The 22,004-nt window shown below is 56.4% G+C and overlaps 1 protein-coding gene across 1 annotated transcript in view; it reads right to left on the bottom strand.

Annotated features, from left to right (window-relative positions):
• The window catches only part of LOC144481846 (sodium channel protein type 8 subunit alpha-like), a 639,525-nt gene that overhangs the window by 224,400 nt on the left and 393,121 nt on the right, over positions 1-22,004 (bottom strand). The gene's annotated exons all lie outside the window — the stretch shown is intronic.

Genomic DNA, 22,004 nt, shown 5'->3' with positions numbered 1-22,004 from the left:
TACGACCAGAGTGTGGGGAGAATCGGAACGACCAGAGTGTGGGGAGAATCACTGCGACCAGAATGTGGGGAGAATCGCTACGACCAGAGGGTGGGGAGAATCACTGCGACCAGAGTGTGGGGAGAATCGCTACGACCAGAGTATGGGGAGAATAACTACAAACAGAGTGTGGGGAGAGTCACTGCGACCAGAGTGTGGGGAGAATCACTACGACCAGAGTGTGGGGAGAATCACTACGACCCGAGAGTGGGGAGAATCGGAACGACCAGAGTGTGGGGAGAATCACTGCGACCAGAGTGTGGGGAGAATCACTGCAACCAGAGGGTGGGGAGAATCGCAACGACCAGAGTATGGGGAGAATCACAACAAACAGAGTGTGGGGAGAGTCACTGCGACCAGAGTGTGGGGAGAATCACTACGACCAGAGTGTGGGGAGAATCACTACGACCAGAGTGTGGGGAGAATCGGAACGACCAGAGTGTGGGGAGAATCACTGCGACCAGAGTGTGGGGAGAATCGCTACGACCAGAGGGTGGGGAGAATCACTGCGACCAGAGTGTGGGGAGAATCAGTATGACCAGAGTGTGTGGAGAATCAGTACGACCAGAGTGTGGGGAGAATCACTGCGACCAGACTGTGCGGAGAATCGCTACGACCAGAGTGAGGGGAGAATCACTACGAACAGAGTGTGGGGAGAATCAGTACGACCAGAGTGTGGGGAGAATCACGACGACCAGTGAGTGGGGAGAATCACTACGACCAGAGTGTGGTGAGAATCACTGCGACCAGAGTGTGGGGAGAATCACCACGAGCAGAGTGTGGGGAGAATCACTGCGACCAGAGTGTGGGGAGAATCGCTTCAACCCGAGTGTGGGGAGAATCGCTTCAACCAGAGTGTGGGGAGAATCACTGCGACCAGAGTGTGGCGAGAATCACTACGACCAGAGTGTGGGGAGAATCACTGCGACCAGAGTGTGGGGAGAATCACTACGACCAGAGTGTGGGGAGAATCATTGCGACCAGAGTGTGGGGAGAATCACTGCGACCAGAGTGTGGGGAGAATCACTGCGACCAGAGTGTGGGGAGAATCACTGCGACTAGAGTGTGGGGAGAATCACCACGACCAGAGTGTGGGGAGAATCGCTATGACCCGAGTGTGGGGAGAATCGCATCAACCAGAGTGTGTGGAGAATCACTGCGACAAGAGTGTGGAGAGAATTGCTACGACCAGAGAGTGGGGAGAATCACTGCGACCAGAGTGTGGGGAGAATCACTGCGACCAGAGTGTGGGGAGAATCACTGCGACCAGAGTGTGGGGAGAATCACTACGACCCGAGTGTGGGGAGAATGACTACGACCCGAGTGTGGGGAGAATCACTATGACCAGAGTGTGGGGAGAATCACTCCGACCAGAGTGTGGGGAGAATCACTCGGACCAGAGTGTGGGGAGAATCACCATGACCAGAGTGTGGGCAGAATCGCTGCGACCAGAGTGTGGGGAGAATCACTATGACCAGAGTGTGGGGAGAATCACTGCAACCAGAGTGTGGGGAGAATCACTATGACCAGAGTGTGGGGAGAATCACTGCAACCAGAGTGTGGGGAGAATCACTACGACCAAATTGTGGGGAGAATCACTACGACCAGAGTGTGAGGAGAATCGCGACGACCAGAGTGTGGGGAGAATCGCTGCGGCCAGAGTGTGGGGAGAATCTGTACGACCAGAGTGTCGGGAGAATCTGTACGACCAGAGTGCGGGGAGAATCACTGCGACCAGAGTGTGGGGAGAATCGCTGCGACCAGAGTGTGGGGAGAATCACTGCGACCAAAGTGTGGGGAGAATCGCGACGACAAGAGTGTGGGGAGAATCGCTGCGACCAGAGGGTGGGGAGAATCACGACGACCAGAGTGTGGGGAGAATCACAGCGACCAGAGTGTGGGGAGAATCACTGCGATCAGAGTGTGGGGAGAATGACTACGACCCGAGTGTGGGGAGAATCACCACGACCAGAGTGTGGGGAGAATCACTGCGACCAGAGTGAGGGGAGAATCGCTTCAACCCGAGTGTGGGGAGAATCGCTTCAACCAGAGTGTGGGGAGAATCACTGCGACCAGAGTGTGGGCAGAATCACTGCGACCAGAGTGTGGGGAGAATCACTGCGACCAGAGAGTGGGGAAAATCCCGACGACCAGAGTGTGGGGAGAATCACGACGACCAGAGTGTGGGGAGAATCACAGCGACCAGAGTGTGGGGAGAATCACTGCGACCAGAGTGTGGGGAAAATCCCGACTACCAGAGTGTGGGGAGAATCGCTGCGACCAGAGTGTGGGGAGAATCACAACGACCAGAGTGTGGGGAGAATCGCTACGACCACAGTGTGGGGAGAATCGCGACAACCTGAGTGTGGGGAGAATCGCTGCGACCAGAGTGTGGGGAGAATCGCTACGACCAGAGTGTGGGGAGAATCGCTACGACCAGAGTGTGGGGAGAATCGCTACGATCAGAGTGTGGAGTGAATCACTACGACCAGAGTGTGGGGAGAATCGCGACGACCAGAGTGTGGGGAGAATCACTACGACCAGAGTGTGGGGAGAATCACGACGACCAGTGAGTGGGGAGAATCACTACGACCAGAGTGTGGTGAGAATCACTGCGACCAGAGTGTGGGGAGAATCACCATGAGCAGAGTGTGGGGAGAATCACTGCGACCAGAGTGTGGGGAGAATCGCTTCAACCCGAGTGTGGGGAGAATCGCTTCAACCAGAGTGTGGGGAGAATCACTGCGACCAGAGTGTGGGGAGAATCACTACGACCAGAGTGTGGGGAGAATCATTGCGACCAGAGTGTGGGGAGAATCACTGCGACCAGAGTGTGGGGAGAATCACTGCGACCAGAGTGTGGGGAGAATCGCTCTGACCCGAGTGTTGGGAGAATCCCTACGACCAGAGTGTGGGGAGAATCACGACGACCAGAGTGTGGGGAGAATCACTACGACCAGAGTGAGGGGAAAATCCCGACTACCAGAGTGTGGGGAGAATCACTACGACCAGAGTGTGGGGAGAATCACTACGACCAGATTGTGGGGAGAATCACTACGAACAGAGTGAGGGGAAAATCCCGACTACCAGAGTGTGGGGTGAATCTCAGCGACCACAGTGTGGGGAGAATCGCAACGACCAGAGTGTGGGGAGAATCGCTACGACCAGAGTGTGGGGAGAATCGCGACGACCAGAGTGTGGGGAGAATCACGACGACCAGAGTGTGGGGAGAATCGATGCGACCAGAGTGTGGGGAGAATCGCTACGACCAGAGTGTGGGGAGAATCACTACGACCAGAGTGTGGGGAGAATCGCTACGACCACAGTGTGGGGAGAATCGCTGCGACCAGAGTGTGGGGAGAATCACTACGACCAGAGTGTGGGGAGAATCACTGCGACCAGAGTGTGGGGAGAATCGCTGCGACCAGAGTGTGGGGAGAATCACTACGACCACAGTGTGGGGAGAATCGCGACGACCAGAGCGTGGGGAGAATCGCGAGTACCAGAGTGTGGGGAGAATCACTACGACCAGAGCGTGGGGACAATCGCTACGACCAGAGTGTGGGGAGAATCGCTACGACCAGAGTGTGGGGAGAATCACTACGACCACAGTGTGGGGAGAATCACTACGACCACAGAGTGGGGAGAATCACGACGACCACAGTGTGGGGAGAATCACTACGACCAGAGTGTGGGGAGAATCGCGACGACCAGAGTGTGGGGGGAATCGCTGCGATCAGAGTGTGGGGAGAATCGCGGTGACCAGAGTGTGGAGTGAATCACTACGACCAGAGTGTGGGGAGAATCACTCCGACCAGAGAGTGGGGAGAATCACTGCGACCAGAGTGTGGGGAGAATCGCGGTGACCAGAGTGTGGGGAGAATCACTGTGACCAGAGTGTGGGGAGAATCACTACGACCAGTGAGTGGGGAGAATCACTGCGACCAGAGTGTGGGGAGAATCATGTGACCAGAGGGTGGGGACAATCACTACGACCAGTGAGTGGGGAGAATCACTGCGACCAGAGTGTGGGGAGAATCACTACGACCAGAGTGTGGGGAGAATCACTACGACCAGAGTGTGGGGAGAATCACTACGACCAGTGAGTGGGGAGAATCACTACGACCAGAGTGTGGGGAGAATCACGACGACCAGAGTGTGGGGAGAATCACTACGACCAGTGAGTGGGGAGAATCACTACGACCAGAGTGTGGGGAGAATCACTGCGACCAGCGTGTGGCGAGAATCACCACGAGCAGAGTGTGGGGAGAATCACTGCGACCAGAGTGTGGGGAGAATCACTGCGACCAGAATGTGGGGAGAATCACTGCGACCAGAGTGTGGGGAGAATCACCACGAACAGAGTGTGGGGAGAATCACTGCGACCAGAGTGTGGGGAGAATCGCTTCAACCCGAGTGTGGGGAGCATCGCTTCAACCAGAGTGTGGGGAGAATCACTGCGACCAGAGTGTGGGGAGAATCACTACGACCAGAGTGTGGGGAGAATCATTGCGACCAGAGCGTGGGGAGAATCACTGCGACCAGAGTGTGGGGAGAATCACTGCGACTAGAGTGTGGGGAGAATCACTACGACCAGAGTGTGGGGAGAATCGCTATGACCCGAGTGTTGGGAGAATCCCTACGACCAGAGTGTGGGGAGAATCACTACGACCAGAGTGTGGGGAGAATCACGACGACCAGAGTGTGGGGAGAATCACTACGACCAGAGTGTGGGGAGAATCACTGCGACCAGAGTGTGGGGAGAATCACTACGAGCAGAGTGAGGGGAAAATCCCGACTACCAGAGTGTGGGGAGAATCACTACGACCAGAGTGTGGGGAGAATCACTACGACCAGATTGTGGGGAGAATCACTACGAGCAGAGTGAGGGGAAAATCCCGACTACCAGAGTGTGGGGAGAATCACAGCGACCACAGTGTGGGGAGAATCGCTACGATCAGAGTGTGGGGAGAATCGCGACGACCAGAGTGTGGGGAGAATCGCGACCACCAGAGTGTGGGGAGAATCACGACGACCAGAGTGTGGGGAGAATAGCGGCGACCAGAGTGTGGGGAGATTCGCTGCGACCAGAGTGTGGGGAGAATCGCTACGACCAGAGTGTGGGGAGAATCACGACGACCAGAGTGTGGGGAGAATCGCTACGATCAGAGTGTGGAGTGAATCACTACGACCACAGTGTGGGGAGAATCGCGACAACCTGAGTGTGGGGAGAATCGCTGCGACCAGAGTGTGGGGAGAATCACTACGACCACAGTGTGGGGAGAATCGCGACAACCTGAGTGTGGGGAGAATCACTACGACCAGAGTGTGGGGAGAATCCCTACGACCAGAGTGTGGGGAGAATCGCTGCGACCAGAGTGTGGGGAGAATCACTACGACTACAGTGTGGGGAGAATAGCGACGACCAGAGCGTGGGGAGAATCGCGAGTACCAGAGTGTGGGGAGAATCACTACGACCAGAGCGTGGGGAGAATCGCTACGACCAGAGTGTGGGGAGAATCGCTACGACCAGAGTGTGGGGAGAATCACTACGACCACAGTGTGGGGAGAATCACGACGACCACAGTGTGGGGAGAATCACTACGACCAGAGTGTGGGGAGAATCGCTGCGACCAGAGTGTGGGGAGAATCGCTGCGACCAGAGTGTGGGGAGAATCACTACGACCAGAGTGTGGGGAGAATCACTACGACCAGAGTGTGGGGAGAATCGCTACGATCAGAGTGTGGAGTGAATCACTACGACCACAGTGTGGGGAGAATCGCGACGACCAGATTGTGGGGAGAATCGCTGCGACCAGAGTGTGGGGAGAATCACTGCGACCAGAGTGTGGGGAGAATCACTTCGACCAGAGTGTGGGGAGAATCACTGCGACCAGAGTGTTGGGAGAATCGCGACGACCAGAGTGTGGGGAGAATCACTACGACCAGAGTGTGGGGAGAATCACAGCGACCAGAATGTGGGGAGAATCACTACGACCAGAGTGTGGGGTGAATCACTACGACCAGAGTGTGGGGAGAATCGCGACGACCAGAGGGTGGGGAGAATCGCGACGACCAGAGTGTGGGGAGAATCGCGACGACCAGAGTGTGGTGAGAATCACTACGACCAGAGTGTGGTGAGAATCACTACGACCAGAGTGTGGGGAGAATCGTGACGACCAGAGTGTGGGGAGAATCGCTACGACCAGAGTGTGGGGAGAATCACTACGACCAGAGTGTGGTGAGAATCACTACGACCAGAGTGTGGGGAGAATCGCTACGACCAGAGTGTGGGGAGAATCGCTCCGACCAGAGTGTGGGGAGAATCGCTACGACCAGAGTGTGGGGAGAATCACTACGACCAGAGTGTGGGGAGAATCGCGACGACCAGAGTGTGGGGAGAATTACTGCGACCAGAGTGTGGGGAGAATCACGACAACCAGAGTGTGGGGAGAATCACTCCGACCAGAGTGTGGGGAGAATCACTGCGAGCAGAGTGTGGGGAGAATCACTACGACCAGAGTGTGGGGAGAATCACGACGACCAGAGTGTGGGGAGAATCGCTACGACCAGAGTGTGGGGAGAATCACGACAACCAGAGTGTGGGGAGAATCACTGCGACCAGAGTGTGGGGAGAATCACGACGACCAGAGTGTGGGGAGAATCGCTACGACCAGAGTGTGGGGAGAATCACGACAACCAGAGTGTGGGGAGAATCACTGCGACCAGAGTGTGGGGAGAATCGCTGCGACCAGAGTGTGGGGAGAATCGCTATGACCAGAGTGTGGGGAGAATCACTCCGACCAGAGTATGTGGAGAATCACTACGACCAGAGTGTGGGGAGAATCGCTACGACCAGAGTGTGGGGAGAATCGCTCCGACCAGAGTGTGGGGAGAATCACTGCGACCAGAGTGTGGGGAGAATCACTGCGACCAGAGTGTGGGGAGAATCACTGCGACCAGAGTGTGGGGAGAATCGCTGCGACCAGATTGTGGGGAGAATCACTGCGACCAGAGTGTGGGGAGAATCACTGCAACCAGAGTGTGGGGAGAATCGCTACGACCAGAGTGTGGGGAGAATCGCTATGACCAGAGTGTGGGGAGAATCACTGCGACCAGAGTGTGGGGAGAATCACTGCGACCAGAGTGTGGGGAGAATCACTGCGACCAGAGTGTGGGGAGAATGACTACGACCAGAGTGTGGGGAGAATCGCTACGACCAGAGTGTGGGGAGAATCGCTACGACCAGAGTGTGGGGAGAATCGCTATGACCAGAGTGTGGGGAGAATCACTGCGACCAGAGTGTGGGGAGAATCACGACAACCAGAGTGTGTGGAGAATCGCTGCGACCAGAGTGTGGGGAGAATCACGACGACCAGAGTGTGGGGAGAATCACTGCGACCAGAGTGTGGGGAGAATCACGACAACCAGAGTGTGGGGAGAATCACTGCGACCAGAGTGTGGGGAGAATCGCTGCGACCAGAGTGTGGGGAGAATCGCTATGACCAGAGTGTGGGGAGAATCACTGCGACCAGAGTGTGGGGAGAATCGCTATGACCAGAGTGTGGGGAGAATCACTGCGACCAGAGTTTGGGGGAATCGCGACGACCAGAGTGTGGGGAGAATCGCTGCGACCAGAATGTGGGGAGAATCACGACGACCAGAGTGTGGGGAGAATCACTACGACCAGAGTGTGGGGAGAATCACTACGACCAGAGTGTCGGGAGAATCACGACAACCAGAGTGTGTGGAGAATCGCTGCGACCAGAGTGTGGGGAGAATCACGACGACCAGAGTGTGGGGAGAATCGGAACGACCAGAGTGTGGGGAGAATCACTGCGACCAGAGTGTGGGGAGAATCGCTACGACCAGAGGGTGGGGAGAATCACTGCGACCAGATTGTGGGGAGAATCACTCTGACCAGAGTGTGTGGAGAATCAGTATGACCAGAGTGTGGGGAGAGTCACTGCAACCAGAGTGTGGGGAGAATCACTACGACCAGAGTGTGGGGAGAATCACTGCGACCAGAGTGTGGGGAGAATCGGAACGACCAGAGTGTGGGGAGAATCACTGCGACCAGAATGTGGGGAGAATCGCTACGACCAGAGGGTGGGGAGAATCACTGCGACCAGAGTGTGGGGAGAATCGCTACGACCAGAGTATGGGGAGAATAACTACAAACAGAGTGTGGGGAGAGTCACTGCGACCAGAGTGTGGGGAGAATCACTACGACCAGAGTGTGGGGAGAATCACTACGACCCGAGTGTGGGGAGAATCGGAACGACCAGAGTGTGGGGAGAATCACTGCGACCAGAGTGTGGGGAGAATCACTGCAACCAGAGTGTGGGGAGAATCGCAACGACCAGAGTATGGGGAGAATCACAACAAACAGAGTGTGGGGAGAGTCACTGCGACCAGAGTGTGGGGAGAATCACTATGACCAGAGTGTGGGGAGAATCACTACGACCAGAGTGTGGGGAGAATCGGAACGACCAGAGTGTGGGGAGAATCACTGCGACCAGAGTGTGGGGAGAATCGCTACGACCAGAGGGTGGGGAGAATCACTGCGACCAGAGTGTGGGGAGAATCAGTATGACCAGAGTGTGTGGAGAATCAGTACGACCAGAGTGTGGGGAGAATCACTGCGACCAGACTGTGCGGAGAATCGCTACGACCAGAGTGAGGGGAGAATCACTACGAACAGAGTGTGGGGAGAATCGCTACGACCAGAGTGTGGGGAGAATCACGACGACCAGAGTGTGGGGAGAATCGCTACGATCAGAGTGTGGAGTGAATCACTACGACCACAGTGTGGGGAGAATCGCGACAACCTGAGTGTGGGGAGAATCGCTGCGACCAGAGTGTGGGGAGAATCACTACGACCACAGTGTGGGGAGAATCGCGACAACCTGAGTGTGGGGAGAATCACTACGACCAGAGTGTGGGGAGAATCCCTACGACCAGAGTGTGGGGAGAATCGCTGCGACCAGAGTGTGGGGAGAATCACTACGACTACAGTGTGGGGAGAATAGCGACGACCAGAGCGTGGGGAGAATCGCGAGTACCAGAGTGTGGGGAGAATCACTACGACCAGAGCGTGGGGAGAATCGCTACGACCAGAGTGTGGGGAGAATCGCTACGACCAGAGTGTGGGGAGAATCACTACGACCACAGTGTGGGGAGAATCACGACGACCACAGTGTGGGGAGAATCACTACGACCAGAGTGTGGGGAGAATCGCTGCGACCAGAGTGTGGGGAGAATCGCTGCGACCAGAGTGTGGGGAGAATCACTACGACCAGAGTGTGGGGAGAATCACTACGACCAGAGTGTGGGGAGAATCGCTACGATCAGAGTGTGGAGTGAATCACTACGACCACAGTGTGGGGAGAATCGCGACGACCAGATTGTGGGGAGAATCGCTGCGACCAGAGTGTGGGGAGAATCACTGCGACCAGAGTGTGGGGAGAATCACTTCGACCAGAGTGTGGGGAGAATCACTGCGACCAGAGTGTTGGGAGAATCGCGACGACCAGAGTGTGGGGAGAATCACTACGACCAGAGTGTGGGGAGAATCACAGCGACCAGAATGTGGGGAGAATCACTACGACCAGAGTGTGGGGTGAATCACTACGACCAGAGTGTGGGGAGAATCGCGACGACCAGAGGGTGGGGAGAATCGCGACGACCAGAGTGTGGGGAGAATCGCGACGACCAGAGTGTGGTGAGAATCACTACGACCAGAGTGTGGTGAGAATCACTACGACCAGAGTGTGGGGAGAATCGTGACGACCAGAGTGTGGGGAGAATCGCTACGACCAGAGTGTGGGGAGAATCACTACGACCAGAGTGTGGTGAGAATCACTACGACCAGAGTGTGGGGAGAATCGCTACGACCAGAGTGTGGGGAGAATCGCTCCGACCAGAGTGTGGGGAGAATCGCTACGACCAGAGTGTGGGGAGAATCACTACGACCAGAGTGTGGGGAGAATCGCGACGACCAGAGTGTGGGGAGAATTACTGCGACCAGAGTGTGGGGTGAATCGCTGCGACCAGAGTGTGGGGTGAATCGCTGCGACCAGAGTGTGGGGAGAATCACTACGACCAGAGTGTGGGGAGAATCACTCCGACCAGAGTCTGGGGGGAATCACTATGACCAGAGTGTGGGGAGAATCACTCCGACCAGAGTGTGGGGAGAATCACTGCGAGCAGAGTGTGGGGAGAATCACTACGACCAGAGTGTGGGGAGAATCACGACGACCAGAGTGTGGGGAGAATCGCTACGACCAGAGTGTGGGGAGAATCACGACAACCAGAGTGTGGGGAGAATCACTGCGACCAGAGTGTGGGGAGAATCGCTGCGACCAGAGTGTGGGGAGAATCGCTATGACCAGAGTGTGGGGAGAATCACTCCGACCAGAGTATGTGGAGAATCACTACGACCAGAGTGTGGGGAGAATCGCTACGACCAGAGTGTGGGGAGAATCGCTCCGACCAGAGTGTGGGGAGAATCACTGCGACCAGAGTGTGGGGAGAATCACTGCGACCAGAGTGTGGGGAGAATCGCTGCGACCAGAGTGTGGGGAGAATCACTGCGACCAGAGTGTGGGGAGAATCGCTGCGACCAGAGTGTGGGGAGAATCACTACGACCAGAGTGTGGGGAGAATCACTACGACCAGAGTGTGGGGAGAATCACTAGGACCAGAGTGTGGGGAGAATCACTGCGACCAGAGTGTGGGGAGAATCGCTGCGACCAGATTGTGGGGAGAATCACTGCGACCAGAGTGTGGGGAGAATCACTGCAACCAGAGTGTGGGGAGAATCGCTACGACCAGAGTGTGGGGAGAATCGCTATGACCAGAGTGTGGGGAGAATCACTGCGACCAGAGTGTGGGGAGAATCACTGCGACCAGAGTGTGGGGAGAATCACTGCGACCAGAGTGTGGGGAGAATGACTACGACCAGAGTGTGGGGAGAATCGCTACGACCAGAGTGTGGGGAGAATCGCTACGACCAGAGTGTGGGGAGAATCGCTATGACCAGAGTGTGGGGAGAATCACTGCGACCAGAATGTGGGGAGAATCACGACAACCAGAGTGTGTGGAGAATCGCTGCGACCAGAGTGTGGGGAGAATCACGACGACCAGAGTGTGGGGAGAATCACTGCGACCAGAGTGTGGGGAGAATCACGACAACCAGAGTGTGGGGAGAATCACTGCGACCAGAGTGTGGGGAGAATCGCTGCGACCAGAGTGTGGGGAGAATCGCTATGACCAGAGTGTGGGGAGAATCACTGCGACCAGAGTGTGGGGAGAATCGCTATGACCAGAGTGTGGGGAGAATCACTGCGACCAGAGTTTGGGGGAATCGCGACGACCAGAGTGTGGGGAGAATCGCTGCGACCAGAATGTGGGGAGAATCACGACGACCAGAGTGTGGGGAGAATCACTACGACCAGAGTGTGGGGAGAATCACTACGACCAGAGTGTCGGGAGAATCACGACAACCAGAGTGTGTGGAGAATCGCTGCGACCAGAGTGTGGGGAGAATCACGACGACCAGAGTGTGGGGAGAATCGGAACGACCAGAGTGTGGGGAGAATCACTGCGACCAGAGTGTGGGGAGAATCGCTACGACCAGAGGGTGGGGAGAATCACTGCGACCAGATTGTGGGGAGAATCACTCTGACCAGAGTGTGTGGAGAATCAGTATGACCAGAGTGTGGGGAGAGTCACTGCAACCAGAGTGTGGGGAGAATCACTACGACCAGAGTGTGGGGAGAATCACTGCGACCAGAGTGTGGGGAGAATCGGAACGACCAGAGTGTGGGGAGAATCACTGCGACCAGAATGTGGGGAGAATCGCTACGACCAGAGGGTGGGGAGAATCACTGCGACCAGAGTGTGGGGAGAATCGCTACGACCAGAGTATGGGGAGAATAACTACAAACAGAGTGTGGGGAGAGTCACTGCGACCAGAGTGTGGGGAGAATCACTACGACCAGAGTGTGGGGAGAATCACTACGACCCGAGTGTGGGGAGAATCGGAACGACCAGAGTGTGGGGAGAATCACTGCGACCAGAGTGTGGGGAGAATCACTGCAACCAGAGTGTGGGGAGAATCGCAACGACCAGAGTATGGGGAGAATCACAACAAACAGAGTGTGGGGAGAGTCACTGCGACCAGAGTGTGGGGAGAATCACTATGACCAGAGTGTGGGGAGAATCACTACGACCAGAGTGTGGGGAGAATCGGAACGACCAGAGTGTGGGGAGAATCACTGCGACCAGAGTGTGGGGAGAATCGCTACGACCAGAGGGTGGGGAGAATCACTGCGACCAGAGTGTGGGGAGAATCAGTATGACCAGAGTGTGTGGAGAATCAGTACGACCAGAGTGTGGGGAGAATCACTGCGACCAGACTGTGCGGAGAATCGCTACGACCAGAGTGAGGGGAGAATCACTACGAACAGAGTGTGGGGAGAATCAGTACGACCAGAGTGTGGGGAGAATCACGACGACCAGTGAGTGGGGAGAATCACTACGACCAGAGTGTGGTGAGAATCACTGCGACCAGAGTGTGGGGAGAATCACCACGAGCAGAGTGTGGGGAGAATCACTGCGACCAGAGTGTGGGGAGAATCGCTTCAACCCGAGTGTGGGGAGAATCGCTTCAACCAGAGTGTGGGGAGAATCACTGCGACCAGAGTGTGGCGAGAATCACTACGACCAGAGTGTGGGGAGAATCACTGCGACCAGAGTGTGGGGAGAATCACTACGACCAGAGTGTGGGGAGAATCACTGCGACTAGAGTGTGGGGAGAATCACCACGACCAGAGTGTGGGGAGAATCGCTATGACCCGAGTGTGGGGAGAATCGCATCAACCAGAGTGTGTGGAGAATCACTGCGACAAGAGTGTGGAGAGAATTGCTACGACCAGAGAGTGGGGAGAATCACTGCGACCAGAGTGTGGGGAGAATCACTGCGACCAGAGTGTGGGGAGAATCACTGCGACCAGAGTGTGGGGAGAATCACTACGACCCGAGTGTGGGGAGAATGACTACGACCCGAGTGTGGGGAGAATCACTATGACCAGAGTGTGGGGAGAATCACTCCGACCAGAGTGTGGGGAGAATCACCATGACCAGAGTGTGGGCAGAATCGCTGCGACCAGAGTGTGGGGAGAATCAGTACGACCAGAGTGTCGGGAGAATCTGTACGACCAGAGTGCGGGGAGAATCACTGCGACCAGAGTGTGGGGAGAATCGCTGCGACCAGAGTGTGGGGAGAATCACTGCGACCAAAGTGTGGGGAGAATCGCGATGACAACAGTGTGGGGAGAATCGCTGCGACCAGAGGGTGGGGAGAATCACGACGACCAGAGTGTGGGGAGAATCACAGCGACCAGAGTGTGGGGAGAATCACTGCGATCAGAGTGTGGGGAGAATGACTACGACCCGAGTGTGGGGAGAATCACCACGACCAGAGTGTGGGGAGAATCACTGCGACCAGAGTGAGGGGAGAATCGCTTCAACCCGAGTGTGGGGAGAATCGCTTCAACCAGAGTGTGGGGAGAATCACTGCGACCAGAGTGTGGGCAGAATCACTGCGACCAGAGTGTGGGGAGAATCACTGCGACCAGAGAGTGGGGAAAATCCCGACGACCAGAGTGTGGGGAGAATCACGACGACCAGAGTGTGGGGAGAATCACAGCGACCAGAGTGTGGGGAGAATCACTGCGACCAGAGTGTGGGGAAAATCCCGACTACCAGAGTGTGGGGAGAATCACGACGACCAGAGTGTGGGGAGAATCACAGCGACCAGAGTGTGGGGAGAATCACTACGACCAGAGTGTGGGAGAATCACTACGACCAGAGTTTGGGGAGAATCACTGCGACCAGAGTGTGGAGAGAATTGCTACGACCAGAGTGTGGGGAGAATCGCTGCGACCAGAGTGTGGGGAGAATCACAACGACCAGAGTGTGGGGAGAATCGCTACGACCACAGTGTGGGGAGAATCGCGACAACCTGAGTGTGGGGAGAATCGCTGCGACCAGAGTGTGGGGAGAATCGCTACGACCAGAGTGTGGGGAGAATCGCTACGACCAGAGTGTGGGGAGAATCGCTACGATCAGAGTGTGGAGTGAATCACTACGACCAGAGTGTGGGGAGAATCGCGACGACCAGAGTGTGGGGAGAATCACTACGACCAGAGTGTGGGGAGAATCACGACGACCAGTGAGTGGGGAGAATCACTACGACCAGAGTGTGGTGAGAATCACTGCGACCAGAGTGTGGGGAGAATCACCATGAGCAGAGTGTGGGGAGAATCACTGCGACCAGAGTGTGGGGAGAATCGCTTCAACCCGAGTGTGGGGAGAATCGCTTCAACCAGAGTGTGGGGAGAATCACTGCGACCAGAGTGTGGGGAGAATCACTACGACCAGAGTGTGGGGAGAATCATTGCGACCAGAGTGTGGGGAGAATCACTGCGACCAGAGTGTGGGGAGAATCACTACGACCAGAGTGTGGGGAGAATCACTACGACCAGAGTGTGGGGAGAATCGCTACGACCACAGTGTGGGGAGAATCGCTGCGACCAGAGTGTGGGGAGAATCACTACGACCAGAGTGTGGGGAGAATCACTGCGACCAGAGTGTGGGGAGAATCGCTGCGACCAGAGTGTGGGGAGAATCACTACGACCACAGTGTGGGGAGAATCGCGACGACCAGAGCGTGGGGAGAATCGCGAGTACCAGAGTGTGGGGAGAATCACTACGACCAGAGCGTGGGGAGAATCGCTACGACCAGAGTGTGGGGAGAATCGCTACGACCAGAGTGTGGGGAGAATCACTACGACCACAGTGTGGGGAGAATCACTACGACCACAGAGTGGGGAGAATCACGACGACCACAGTGTGGGGAGAATCACTACGACCAGAGTGTGGGGAGAATCGCTGCGACCAGAGTGTGGGGAGAATCGCTGCGACCAGAGTGTGGGGAGAATCACTACGACCAGAGTGTGGGGAGAATCATTACGACCAGAGTTTGGGGAGAATCACTGCGACCAGAGTGTGGAGAGAATTGCTACGACCAGAGTGTGGGGAGAATCGCTGCGACCAGAGTGTGGGGAGAATCACAACGACCAGAGTGTGGGGAGAATCGCTACGACCACAGTGTGGGGAGAATCACGACAACCTGAGTGTGGGGAGAATCGCTGCGACCAGAGTGTGGGGAGAATCGCTACGACCAGAGTGTGGGGAGAATCGCTACGACCAGAGTGTGGGGAGAATCGCTACGATCAGAGTGTGGAGTGAATCACTACGACCAGAGTGTGGGGAGAATCGCGACGACCAGAGTGTGGGGAGAATCACTACGACCAGAGTGTGGGGAGAATCACGACGACCAGTGAGTGGGGAGAATCACTACGACCAGCGTGTGGTGAGAATCACTGCGACCAGAGTGTGGGGAGAATCACCATGAGCAGAGTGTGGGGAGAATCACTGCGACCAGAGTGTGGGGAGAATCGCTTCAACCCGAGTGTGGGGAGAATCGCTTCAACCAGAGTGTGGGGAGAATCACTGCGACCAGAGTGTGGGGAGAATCACTACGACCAGAGTGTGGGGAGAATCATTGCGACCAGAGTGTGGGGAGAATCACTGCGACCAGAGTGTGGGGAGAATCACTGCGACCAGAGTGTGGGGAGAATCGCTCTGACCCGAGTGTGGGGAGAATCACTACGACCAGAGTGTGGGGAGAATCACTACGACCAGATTGTGGGGAGAATCACTACGAACAGAGTGAGGGGAAAATCCCGACTACCAGAGTGTGGGGTGAATCTCAGCGACCACAGTGTGGGGAGAATCGCAACGACCAGAGTGTGGGGAGAATCGCTACGACCAGAGTGTGGGGAGAATCGCGACGACCAGAGTGTGGGGAGAATCACGACGACCAGAGTGTGGGGAGAATCGATGCGACCAGAGTGTGGGGAGAATCGCTACGACCAGAGTGTGGGGAGAATCACTACGACCAGAGTGTGGGGAGAATCGCTACGACCACAGTGTGGGGAGAATCGCTGCGACCAGAGTGTGGGGAGAATCACTACGACCAGAGTGTGGGGAGAATCACTGCGACCAGAGTGTGGGGAGAATCGCTGCGACCAGAGTGTGGGGAGAATCACTACGACCACAGTGTGGGGAGAATCGCGACGACCAGAGCGTGGGGAGAATCGCGAGTACCAGAGTGTGGGGAGAATCACTACGACCAGAGCGTGGGGAGAATCGCTACGACCAGAGTGTGGGGAGAATCACTACGACCACAGTGTGGGGAGAATCACTACGACCACAGAGTGGGGAGAATCACGACGACCACAGTGTGGGGAGAATCACTACGACCAGAGTGTGGGGAGAATCGCTGCGACCAGAGTGTGGGGAGAATCGCTGCGACCAGAGTGTGGGGAGAATCACTACGACCAGAGTGTGGGGAGAATCACTACGACCAGAGTGTGGGGAGAATCGCGACGACCAGAGTGTGGGGAGAATCGCTGCGACCAGAGTGTGGGGAGAATCACTGCGACCAGAGTGTGGGGAGAATCACTACGACCAGAGTGTGGGGAGAATCACTGCGACCAGAGTGTGGGGAGAATCACTGCGACCAGAGTGTGGGGAGAATCGCGACGACCAGAGTGTGGGGAGAATCGCTGCGACCAGAGTGTGGGGTGAATCACTACGACCAGAGTGTGGGGAGAATCACTACGACCAGAGTGTGGGGAGAATCGCGACGACCAGAGGGTGGGGAGAATCGCGACGACCAGAGTGTGGGGAGAATCGCTACGACCAGAGTGTGGGGAGAATCACTACGACCAGAGTGTGGGGAGAATCGCGACGACCAGAGTGTGGGGAGAATCACGACGACCAGAGTGTGGGGAGAATCGATGCGACCAGAGTGTGGGGAGAATCGCTACGACCAGAGTGTGGGGAGAATCACTACGACCAGAGTGTGGGGAGAATCGCTACGACCACAGTGTGGGGAGAATCGCTGCGACCAGAGTGTGGGGAGAATCACTACGACCAGAGTGTGGGGAGAATCACTGCGACCAGAGTGTGGGGAGAATCGCTGCGACCAGAGTGTGGGGAGAATCACTACGACCACAGTGTGGGGAGAATCGCGACGACCAGAGCGTGGGGAGAATCGCGAGTACCAGAGTGTGGGGAGAATCACTACGACCAGAGCGTGGGGAGAATCGCTACGACCAGAGTGTGGGGAGAATCACTACGACCACAGTGTGGGGAGAATCACTACGACCACAGAGTGGGGAGAATCACGACGACCACAGTGTGGGGAGAATCACTACGACCAGAGTGTGGGGAGAATCGCTGCGACCAGAGTGTGGGGAGAATCGCTGCGACCAGAGTGTGGGGAGAATCACTACGACCAGAGTGTGGGGAGAATCACTACGACCAGAGTGTGGGGAGAATCGCGACGACCAGAGTGTGGGGAGAATCGCTGCGACCAGAGTGTGGGGAGAATCACTGCGACCAGAGTGTGGGGAGAATCACTACGACCAGAGTGTGGGGAGAATCACTGCGACCAGAGTGTGGGGAGAATCACTGCGACCAGAGTGTGGGGAGAATCGCGACGACCAGAGTGTGGGGAGAATCGCTGCGACCAGAGTGTGGGGTGAATCACTACGACCAGAGTGTGGGGAGAATCACTACGACCAGAGTGTGGGGAGAATCGCGACGACCAGAGGGTGGGGAGAATCGCGACGACCAGAGTGTGGGGAGAATCGCTACGACCAGAGTGTGGGGAGAATCACTACGACCAGAGTGTGGGGAGAATCACTACGACCAGAGTGTGGGGAGAATCACCACGACCAGAGTGTGGGGAGAATCGCTACGACCAGAGTGTGGGGAGAATCACTGCGACCAGAGTGTGGGGAGAATCGCGACGACCAGAGTGTGGGGAGAATTACTGCGACCAGAGTGTGGGGAGAATCACTACGACCAGAGTGTGGGGAGAATCACTACGACCCGAGTGTGGGGAGAATCGCTTCAACCAGAGTGTGGGGAGAATCACTGTGACCAGAGTGTGGGGAGAATCACTACGACCAGAGTGTGGGGAGATTCATTGCGACCAGAGTGTGGGGAGAATCACTGCGACCAGAGTGTGGGGAGAATCCCTGCGACCAGAGTGTTGGGAGAATCACTGCGACCAGAGTGTGGGGAGAATCGCTACGACCAGAGTGTGGGGAGAATCGCTATGACCCGAGTGTTGGGAGAATCCCTACGACCAGAGTGTGGGGAGAATCATTGCGACCAGAGTGTGGGGAGAATCACTGCGACCAGAGTGTGGGGAGAATCACTGCGACCAGAGTGTGGGGAGAATCGCTCTGACCCGAGTGTTGGGAGAATCCCTACGACCAGAGTGTGGGGAGAATCACGACGACCAGAGTGTGGGGAGAATCACTACGACCAGAGTGAGGGGAAAATCCCGACTACCAGAGTGTGGGGAGAATCACTACGACCAGAGTGTGGGGAGAATCACGACGACCAGATTGTGGGGAGAATCACTACGAACAGAGTGAGGGGAAAATCCCGACTACCAGAGTGTGGGGTGAATCTCAGCGACCACAGTGTGGGGAGAATCGCAACGACAAGAGTGTGGGGAGAATCGCTACGACCAGAGTGTGGGGAGAATCGCGACGACCAGAGTGTGGGGAGAATCACGACGACCAGAGTGTGGGGAGAATCGATGCGACCAGAGTGTGGGGAGAATCGCTACGACCAGAGTGTGGGGAGAATCACTACGACCAGAGTGTGGGGAGAATCGCTACGACCACAGTGTGGGGAGAATCGCTGCGACCAGAGTGTGGGGAGAATCACTACGACCAGAGTGTGGGGAGAATCACTGCGACCAGAGTGTGGGGAGAATCGCTGCGACCAGAGTGTGGGGAGAATCACTACGACCACAGTGTGGGGAGAATCGCGACGACCAGAGCGTGGGGAGAATCGCGAGTACCAGAGTGTGGGGAGAATCACTACGACCAGAGCGTGGGGACAATCGCTACGACCAGAGTGTGGGGAGAATCGCTACGACCAGAGTGTGGGGAGAATCACTACGACCACAGTGTGGGGAGAATCACTACGACCACAGAGTGGGGAGAATCACGACGACCATAGTGTGGGGAGAATCACTACGACCAGAGTGTGGGGAGAATCGCTGCGACCAGAGTGTGGGGAGAATCGCTGCGACCAGAGTGTGGGGAGAATCACTACGACCAGAGTGTGGGGAGAATCACTACGACCAGATTTTGGGGAGAATCACTGCGACCAGAGTGTGGAGAGAATTGCTACGACCAGAGTGTGGGGAGAATCGCTGCGACCAGAGTGTGGGGAGAATCGCTACGACCAGAGTGTGGGGAGAATCGCTACGACCAGAGTGTGGGGAGAATCGCTACGATCAGAGTGTGGAGTGAATCACTACGACCAGAGTGTGGGGAGAATCGCGACGACCAGAGTGTGGGGAGAATCACTACGACCAGAGTGTGGGGAGAATCACGACGAACAGTGAGTGGGGAGAATCACTACGACCAGCGTGTGGTGAGAATCACTGCGACCAGAGTGTGGGGAGAATCACCATGAGCAGAGTGTGGGGAGAATCACTGCGACCAGAGTGTGGGGAGAATCGCTTCAACCCGAGTGTGGGGAGAATCGCTTCAACCAGAGTGTGGGGAGAATCACTGCGACCAGAGTGTGGGGAGAATCACTACGACCAGAGTGTGGGGAGAATCATTGCGACCAGAGTGTGGGGAGAATCACTGCGACCAGAGTGTGGGGAGAATCACTGCGACCAGAGTGTGGGGAGAATCGCTCTGACCCGAGTGTTGGGAGAATCCCTACGACCAGAGTGTGGGGAGAATCACGACGACCAGAGTGTGGGGAGAATCACTACGACCAGAGTGAGGGGAAAATCCCGACTACCAGAGTGTGGGGAGAATCACTACGACCAGAGTGTGGGGAGAATCACTACGACTAGATTGTGGGGAGAATCACTACGAACAGAGTGAGGGGAAAATCCCGACTACCAGAGTGTGGGGTGAATCTCAGCGACCACAGTGTGCGGAGAATCGCAACGACCAGAGTGTGGGGAGAATCGCTACGACCAGAGTGTGGGGAGAATCGCGACGACCAGAGTGTGGGGAGAATCACGACGACCAGAGTGTGGGGAGAATCGATGCGACCAGAGTGTGGGGAGAATCGCTACGACCAGAGTGTGGGGAGAATCACTACGACCAGAGTGTGGGGAGAATCGCTACGACCACAGTGTGGGGAGAATCGCTGCGACCAGAGTGTGGGGAGAATCACTACGACCAGAGTGTGGGGAGAATCACTGCGACCAGAGTGTGGGGAGAATCGCTGCGACCAGAGTGTGGGGAGAATCACTACGACCACAGTGTGGGGAGAATCGCGACGACCAGAGCGTGGGGAGAATCGCGAGTACCAGAGTGTGGGGAGAATCACTACGACCAGAGCGTGGGGAGAATCGCTACGACCAGAGTGTGGGGAGAATCGCTACGACCAGAGTGTGGGGAGAATCACTACGACCACAGTGTGGGGAGAATCACTACGACCACAGAGTGGGGAGAATCACGACGACCACAGTGTGGGGAGAATCACTACGACCAGAGTGTGGGGAGAATCGCTGCGACCAGAGTGTGGGGAGAATCGCTGCGACCAGAGTGTGGGGAGAATCACTACGACCAGAGTGTGGGGAGAATCATTACGACCAGAGTGTGGGGAGAATCGCGACGACCAGAGTGTGGGGAGAATCGCTGCGACCAGAGTGTGGGGAGAATCACTGCGACCAGAGTGTGGGGAGAATCACTACGACCAGAGTGTGGGGAGAATCACTGCGACCAGAGTGTGGGGAGAATCACTGCGACCAGAGTGTGGGGAGAATCGCGACGACCAGAGTGTGGGGAGAATCGCTGCGACCAGAGTGTGGGGTGAATCACTACGACCAGAGTGTGGGGAGAATCACTACGACCAGAGTGTGGGGAGAATCGCGACGACCAGAGGGTGGGGAGAATCGCGACGACCAGAGTGTGGGGAGAATCGCTACGACCAGAGTGTGGGGAGAATCACTACGACCAGAGTGTGGGGAGAATCACTACGACCAGAGTGTGGGGAGAATCACCACGACCAGAGTGTGGGGAGAATCACTGCGACCAGAGTGTGGGGAGAATCACTACGACCAGAGTGTGGGGAGAATCACTACGACCAGAGTGTGGGGAGAATCGCTGCGACCAGAGTGTGGGGAGAATCACTCCGACCAGAGTGTGGGGACAATCACTACGACCAGAGTGTGGGGAGAATCGCTGCGACCAGAGTGTGGGGAGAATCGCGACGACCAGAGTGTTGGGAGAATCGCTGCGACCAGAGTGTGGGGAGAATCACTACGACCAGAGTGTGGGGAGAATCACTACGACCAGAGTGTGGGGAGAATCACTACGACCAGAATGTGGGGAGAATCGCTGCGACCAGAGTGTGGGGACAATCACTACGACCAGAGTGTGGGGAGAATCACTACGACCAGAGTGTGGGGACAATCACTACGACCAGAGTGTGGGGAGAATCGCTGCGACCAGAGTGTGGGGAGAATCACTGCGACCAGAGTGTGGGGAGAATCACTACGACCAGAGTGTGGGGAGAATCGCTACGACCAGAGTGTGGGGAGAATCGCTACGACCAGAGTGTGGGGAGAATCGCTGCGACCAGAGTGTGGGGAGAATCGCTACGACCAGAGTGTGGGGAGAATCACTGCGACCAGAGTGTGGGGAGAATCACTACGACCAGAGTGTGGGGAGAATCATTGCGACCAGAGTGTGGGGAGAATCACTGCGACCAGAGTGTGGGGAGAATCACTGCGACCAGAGTGTGGGGAGAATCGCTCTGACCCGAGT

The sequence above is a fragment of the Mustelus asterias genome, chromosome X (assembly GCF_964213995.1).
Source record: "Mustelus asterias chromosome X, sMusAst1.hap1.1, whole genome shotgun sequence".
Lineage (NCBI taxonomy): Eukaryota > Metazoa > Chordata > Chondrichthyes > Carcharhiniformes > Triakidae > Mustelus > Mustelus asterias.
The sequence above is the reverse complement of the archived record's forward strand: the minus strand, read 5'-3'. Positions and strand labels throughout refer to the sequence as shown.